This window comes from Pecten maximus, chromosome 10 (assembly GCF_902652985.1).
Source record: "Pecten maximus chromosome 10, xPecMax1.1, whole genome shotgun sequence".
Taxonomy (NCBI): domain Eukaryota; kingdom Metazoa; phylum Mollusca; class Bivalvia; order Pectinida; family Pectinidae; genus Pecten; species Pecten maximus.
In genome coordinates, this window is record NC_047024.1 from 8,683,798 (window position 1) to 8,692,331 (window position 8,534).

An 8,534-nucleotide genomic window follows, 5' to 3' on the forward strand; every position below is an offset into this window, starting at 1 on the left:
GGGTTAGCACGGGCCTTGAGAAAGTCTTGAATTTCACCTTGGGCCTTGAAAAGCCTTGAATTTCACCTTGGGCCATGAAAAGCCTTGAAAATTGGTTTACAGCCTTGAAAAAGCCTTGAATATTAAGGTTTCATTAGGATAAGTGAAACCCTGGCCACTGATCATTTGGATTCCACTTCGTCCATGTCGCCTCCCCTACAGATGTTAATAATTACCATGTCAAGTTGTATTTTGATCAAGTGAAATAGTTATAAGTTGCCTTTTTGTTCTCGTTCCCTCTCAAGATGACTTAGATGACAGGTAAAATGGGCCTTGAATATTTAATTAAGACATTGAAAAAGCCTTGAAAAAGCCTTGAAAAAGCCTTGAATTTGGTTTGACAAAATCCATATGAACCCTGACATAGAATTTTGGCCCTAAATAGGTTAGGTTTTCATTTGATAGCTGCGAAAGGATAAAAACTAATTTCTACAAAATTGTTTGTCTGTCCATCATTGGATCAACTCATTTTTCCGGAGTAATTGATAGTCTACATGCGCTTCCTTGCAACAGGGCAACAGTTATTACGTCCTTCTAGGACACGTCAGTGATGTTAGGGACCATCAATATGTATCCGACAGTTTTTACGTCCTTCTAGGACACACCAGTGATGTTAGGGTCCATAAATCTATATCCGACAGTTATTACGTCCTTCTAGGACACGTCAGTGATGTTGGCGACCGTAAATCTGTATCCGACAGTTATTACGTCCTAGGACACGTCAGTGATGTTAGGGACCATCAATATGTATCCGACAGTTATTACGTCCTTCTAGGACACACCAGTGATGTTAGGGTCCATAAATCTGTATCCGACAGTTATTACATCCTTCTAGGACACGTCAGTGATGTTAGGGACCGTAAATCTGTATCCGACAGTTATTACGTCCTTCTAGGACACGTCAGTGATGTTAGGGACCATCAATATGTATCCGACAGTTATTACGTCCTTCTAGGACACACCAGTGATGTTAGGGTCCATAAATCTGTATCCGACAGTTATTACGTCCTTCTAGGACACGTCAGTGATGTTAGGAGCCATAAATCTGTATCCGACAGTTATTACGTCCTTCTAGGACACGTCAGTGATGTTAGGGACCATCAATATGTATCCGACAGTTATTACGTCCTTCTAGGACACGTCTGTGATGTTGGGGACATAAATCTGTACCCGACAGTTATTACGTCCTTCTAGGACACGTCAGTGATGTTAGGGACCATAAATCTGTACCTGACAGTTATTACGTCCTTCTAGGACACGTCAGTGATGTTAGGGACATAAATCTATACCCGACAGTTATTACGTCCTTCTAGGACACGTCAGTGATGTTAGGACTATATATCTGTATCCGACAGTTATTACGTCCTTCTAGGACACGTCGGTGATGTTAGGGACCATCAATATGTATCCGACAGTTATTACGTCCTTCTAGGACACGTCAGTGATGTTAGGGACTATATATCTGTATCCGACAGTTATTACGTCCTTCTAGGACACGTCGGTGATGTTAGGGACCATCAATATGTATCCGACAGTTATTACGTCCTTCTAGGACACGTCAGTGATGTTAGGGACCATCAATATGTATCCGACAGTTATTACGTCCTTCTAGGACACGTCAGTGATGTTAGGGTCCATCAATCTGTATCCGACAGTTATTACGTCCTTCTAGGACACGTCAGTGATGTTGGGGAACATCAATATGTACCCGACAGTTATTACGTCCTTCTAGGACACGTTAGTGATGTTTGGGATCATCGGGTCTACGAGCTAATAACTGAAAATCAAATTCATATAGAAAAGAATGTATACAAATGCATGAAGCTCCCGAATTCGTTTTCGTTACGTGGATACAAAGTACACAAGATATATAATCGACTACATTCATATCACATGTTCATTGACTGCGCCGATACCACGGTTGTATGGCAAGCCGTTTGGGTTTTTACCTATTGAAATGAAGATATCTCTATTTAATTAAAGATATCTATTTGAAATGAAGATATCTCTATTTAATTAGAGATATCTGTAATTTAAATAAAGAAATAATATGTCTAATTTAAATACAGATATCTCTATTTCTACTGAAAATAGAGATATCTTCTTTTAAATTACAGATATCTCTATTTCAAATTCAGATATCTCTATTTAAATTACAGATATCTTTAATTGTCATTGAGATATCTTTATTTTAAATAGAGATATCTTTAATTCTTGTCCAATTAAAGATATCTTTATTTAAAATAGAGATATCTCTATTTGAAATAAAGATATCCTTATTTTAAATAGAGATATCTTTAATTTTGTTTAAATAGAGATGTCTTCATTTTAAATACAGATATCTCTAATTCAAATACAGATATCTCTATTTTAAATAGAGATATCTTTAATTGAATTAGAGATATCTGCAATTACTTTGCAATACAGATATCTCTATTTGAATTAAAGATATCTGTATTTACACGTGTTTGCTCAGTGCGAAGATTAATATTGAAACACAAAGAAAATAATGATTACTCCCTAATCCTGATCAGTGTTAACGAAACGCTTGTAATTAAATTGGACTATCCGGGTCCCATATGCATGCATGAGAGATGTAGGTCTAAACCGATAAACTTGCTACTTGGAGGGGATTTCTAAAGAACAGAACATGGCAACTGTTCTATGGGAAATAGAGCGAACTGTTGAGGCTATACGCAGTACCATTGAAAGCAGCACACGGTCTGCATTTCCCGCCATTTTGCGTCACTACTGCTTTACTTCCGTCATGCGCAAAAGGGAGCATCAAGGGAGCAGTCGTTTTTCCTATTTGATAAATACAGATATCTCTATTTCATGTCAAATAAAGATATCTTTAATTCAAATAGAGATATCTGTATTTAAAATAAAGATATCTGTATTTCTACAACAATTAGAGATATCTGTATTTGAAATAGAGATATCTTTAATTGAATTAGAGATATCTGTATTTGAATTAGAGATATCTGTATTTGAATTAAAGATATCTTTATTTTAAATACAGATATCTTTATTTACAATGAAATGCAGATATCTCTTATTGAAATAAAGATATCTTTAATTGAATTAGAGATATCTGTATTTGAATTAGAGATATCTCTATTTCGTTTTTAATTAGAGATATCTGTATTTTAAATAGAGATATCTCTAATTTAAATACAGATATCTCTAATTCAATTAAAGATATCTATTTAAATTAAAGATATCTCTATTTGAATTAAAGATATCTTTAATTTTTATATTAATAATGATATCTTTATTTTGAATTCAGATATCTGTATTTAATAGGTAAAAACCCGAACGGCTTGCCATACGGTTGTCCATAACCACACGGTAAACCAAAGTAATGTTTCGTTCTCGAATTCTCCTCATGATGCATGTTAGGATACATTCGTTGCTCTGATATCATATTTTTATGTTGTCTATCTTAAACACCACCAGCATCTATCTAGGCCTACCATTAAATAAGGTGCAAAGCGAAGTGTTCGGAAAAACTGCTGGGGGCATGTCCGGCCCTGAGAGTAGGGGCACGTTCGGCCTGGGCCGAACTTGCCCCATACAAGGCCGAACGTGCCCCACACAGCTGTAACTTGCGGACAACGAACAATAATTAGCTGCAATTATTTTTATCGGGGCATTCTGGACGGAAAATGCCGTTGTGAGGTATATGGCAGAATTGTTTGTTTATTTGATATGTTGCATGGCTGATATCGGACAGTTTGAACGGTCGCTATCTCGTCCAAGACATTGCTAAAACAAACGCACGACAGAGCGACACGTCACAGTGCGACATTATAGGCCTACGCACGTCAGACAGTACGACAAAACGGGCGAGAGTGTCACTGTCGCTATCTCGCCGGTTTTGGCGCACTTTCATGGGCGAGATAACGACAAAATCGGCGACAAAATGCACGATATATAGTGCGACAAAACGCATGACAGACTGAGAGTGAGAGCGACAGTGCGACAAAACGGGCGAGATAGCAACAATAAATTTCTTTCGCATTGTCGCCCGTTTTCTCATACTGTCGCAATATCTGTCGTGCGTTATGTCGCACTCTTCTGAGCGATTTATCGACATTGCGAAATGTCCGATATCAGTCACCATAATTTGATACTTTCCAAACCTTATGCAAGTTTTTTCATGTTTATTTTAGAATTACAACATGGTACGTACGTACAAAAAGAAAAGAGGGGACAGAGTATCAACAGATGTGTTGCAAAGAGCGCTAGCTCATTACAAGAATACTATCGATGGATACAAGAAAACAAGTCAGTTGTTTGGCGTACCTCGTTCAACGCTACAAGATAATGTGAAAAAACTAAACAAGATGCCCGAATCAGAAAGATCAATTTCGAATATGCGTTTCGGATACCAAAGGCCTAGACAAGTTTTCTCAGATGGAGATGAAACTGCACTTGTTGTGTACTTAAAGCATGCGTCGACCATTTACTTTGGACTGTGTCCACGTGAAGTAAGACTTTTAGCATATGAATGCGGCAAGCAATTTAACATCAAAATGCCAGCATCGTGGTCGGAAAAGGAAATAGCGGGTGCCGATTGGTTCTCTTCGTTTCTAAAACGTCATTCGGAACTTTCACTCAGGACCCCAGAAGCAACAAGCATCGCTAGAGCGACAGCCTTTAACAAAACAAATGTATCTGAATACTTTACCAAACTGACGGAAGTGACGGAGAGACATATGTTTGAGGCATGTGACATTTGGAATGTCGATGAAACTTGAGTGGTGACAGTGGTAAAACCAAAAAAGGTTGTAGCAGGTACTGGTGTTAAGCAAATAGGATCTCTAACATCAGCTGAGAGGGGACAACTAGTCACGCTGTGTGCTGGTGTATCCGCAGGCGGGAAAGCAATTCCACCGTTCCTTATTTATCCTCGTGTTAACTACAGAGACCATTTTCTAATTGGAGCACCAGCGGGTTCCAAGGGAACGGCCCATCCATCTGGTTGGATGACAGCTGATAACTTTCTTCTCTTTCTGCAGCACTTTGTTCAACATGTCAAACCAACCGTGAATAATCCAGTTCTCATTTTGCTTGATAATCATGTCTCTCATCTCTCCATAGACGCTCTTGATTACGCCAAGGAGAACGGGATTGTTATGTTATCATTTCCACCGCACTGTTCGCATCGCTTGCAGCCACTGGACCTGTCGGTCTTCGGACCACTGAAAAGAAAACTGTCGGTGTCGCAAAGTAACTGGCTTCGTAACAATCCAGGGAAGCCAATATCTATATATGATATTGCAGGCATTTTATGTAACCCATGGAAGGAGGCACTAACTATGTCCAACATTTGTAGTGGTTTCCAAAAGGCTGGGATTTTCCCATTAAACACAGAAGTTTTCACAGAAGAAGACTTCATGCCATCAGCCGTGACGGACAGACCATTAGAATCGGGACCAGTAAAGCCCGCGGTTGCCCCAGTAGAACAAGTTTTTGACACGTCCACTACCAGTAACAGAGATATAGATTCGGAACAAGTACTAGTAGATGACACCCAAATTGACAGAGATACTAACATGAATTGCTATCTTCAAGAACAGAATATTTCATCCATATCCGTAAGCGGTGACGGACATTGCCTCCTTTATGCCGTTAGTTCATCCTTGTATGCTGCTGGAGATGAGATTTTTACAGATGAGGATTTGAAAAAGAGTCTATCAGCTGAAATTCACACGCACCAGTCATTCTATAGAGAATTCGCAGTAACGGGCGACGTGGACATATTGGTTGCAATCCAGAGGTACATACAAGAAAAACAATATAACAATAACATTTGTGACCTTTTCCTTAGTGCTCTATGCAATGCAATGATCATGAAAGTAATTGTTATTCGAGAGATGAATGGTGTGATAAGTAAACTGGAGTTGCTCCCTTGCAGGCTTGGAGTAGAACCTCAACGCACTATACATTTGATACTGCAAGGCTCTGGCTCTAACGCGCATTACAGTGGTGCTGTTTACAAAGTATCGGAAACCTCAACTGATTGTGAAATGGTATCACAAATCAGCAACAGCTTCCACGATCCAATAGAAGATAACTCGACATCCATCAACGCCAGTGGTTTTAGTTGTAATACACAGGAAGAAAGTATAGCAAGCAGCTCACGTCGTAAGTTGATGTATACCTGTTCGCCCATTTCAAAGAAAAAGAAGTTTTCCCCTGATCTAGTAAAACCCCACCCAAAGGCACCCTCTCGCAAGACATTGGGAATCAAAAAGCGTAGAAAGACATGTATACTTACCGATACACCAGAAAAAGAAGCTTTACGACAGGAGCAAAACAACCGTAAATCGAAACAGAAGACAAGTAATACAAAAACCAAATCACGCAAAACATCCCACAAACCAATACAACAGTTAAACAAAACCAGAAAAACTTCAAAAAGGAAATCTCCAGCAATCCGAGACGAACAATCCGAAAGTGAAGATGAATGTTTTTGTTTAGTTTGTCTAGAGACATGGGCCAACAGTAGGCCAAATGAGAAATGGATCGAGTGCACGATTTGTAAAATGTGGTCACATGAGGAATGTGCGGACACAAGGGGCATGCTATTTTACACATGCCATAACTGTGATTCTGATATAGATTAGAATGAATTTATGAATTGTATTTTGAATTAAATTATTATTATAGAGTTATACATACATGTGTTGAGGTCATTCAATCTACAACTAGGTTCCACAAAATGAAATATTGAGCAATAGTAGTTTCCAAAACAGCCCGAAAAATCAGGATGTATAATGAATAATTAATTAGAACGCGACTGCAAAACTTAATATGATAAAGGGGCGGATGCCTGGACTTGATGGGCGGGAGTCGAGAATAAAAGGGTCGGGACAGGATTGTCGGGAGTCATGGGGAGGGGCCGGAATCCGGAGAGAGGAATGAGGGAACCGGGGGAGGAGATAATTTGGTATTGGGCTAATACTGAGGATGCAAAAGGACCGGGAGGTTATATTCCCAACCAAACCACACCCTCATATGCCGATTTTAATAATGGTTGGTGTATTGTCGATCAACTTGGTATAAAGCGATATATCGAGTTTCCAATTCATAAACCACAATCAAACCGCAGGGACAGGGCACAAAAGACGCATACTGCCGTCTGGCAGAATCTAGCTATCCCGCGACAGCATAGGCATTGAGCTTGGGATGACCCATTACCCTCCCTTAGACTCTGACATGTCAATTAAAACAACTATTTGGCAATACAAGTATACTAACGTTTAGTATACAGCCTTCTTCTCGAGCAGGGGCCGTACTTGCCCCGGTGGATGCCGAACTAGCCCCAGTGCGGGGCAAGTTCGGTCATCTTGGCCAACTCACTTTGGGCAGATATTAACCATTTGTCGGCAGAGAAAATAATTAAGGAATCATGGGACTTAATAGGCCCAAATATTATTGACATAAATATACATTTTCAGATGTCTATCTTAATTTGTAAGTTGTTATTTGCGATTTTTCTAAAACGGGGCCGAACTAGCCCCGGTCTCCCCTACATGGGATGAAGTAAACATAGTGTAATAGCAAAGCCCAGTATCTTACCTTCATATTTCATATAGTATATTTAAGTTCGTCCGAATTTCTTACGGTTCTCGGTGAAAATAAAAACTGAAAAGAATGTTGAAAATTTACTCACCAGGCTTAAAAATAAACATTCGCCACCAAAACGCCCAAAAACTTCACACTGCGGCCATCGTTGTACTGACGTAAACAGCGTCGTCATAAGTGACGTCATAGTATAAATGACGTCTCTTTATTCTTAATTACGCGCGAGATATAGCAATTAGCCGAACATGCCCCGAGGCCGGACTAGCCCCGGTCTCCCCTACTCATAAACGGCACAACTTGGTAATTTAGTCTTTATGGTCCGTCTGGTTTGAGAGATCTCCGACACCGGGTAGGCCTTCTTTTGAACCCGTTCCAGCATTTCGACCCCGGTTAGTTGTTTGGTTGCCCTAAGTTGTACCCGTTTCAGCATTTCGACATCGGTTAAGTTGTTTGGTTGCCCTCAGTTGTACCCGTTTCAGCATTTCGACATCGGTTAAGTTGTTTGGTTGCCCTCAGTTGTACCCGTTTCAGCATTTCGATATGCTGACTTTATGTTGATGTCATACGACATTCGCACATAGAGACTTGCATAGCAACACAAAATGTTTTGTCATTCAAATACTGAATATTTCTTAGGATAGTCGATTATATATAGTTTTACTTTTTATCAATGTCTAACTGTGATCTTTGATCTATAATCAGTTAATAGTTTTCCTAATTATTCATTCTTAAGAAAATACTATTTCCCCCCCCCAATATCCAACCGATATGCATAGAACTGCACATCCTGAATTGAATCTTATATTAAAAAAAACACACACACACACACACAAGTTCTTCCGCTCGGAGAGCTTGTCCATGGATATCAGATTCGGTCCCTGTATTACTATACAATTTGT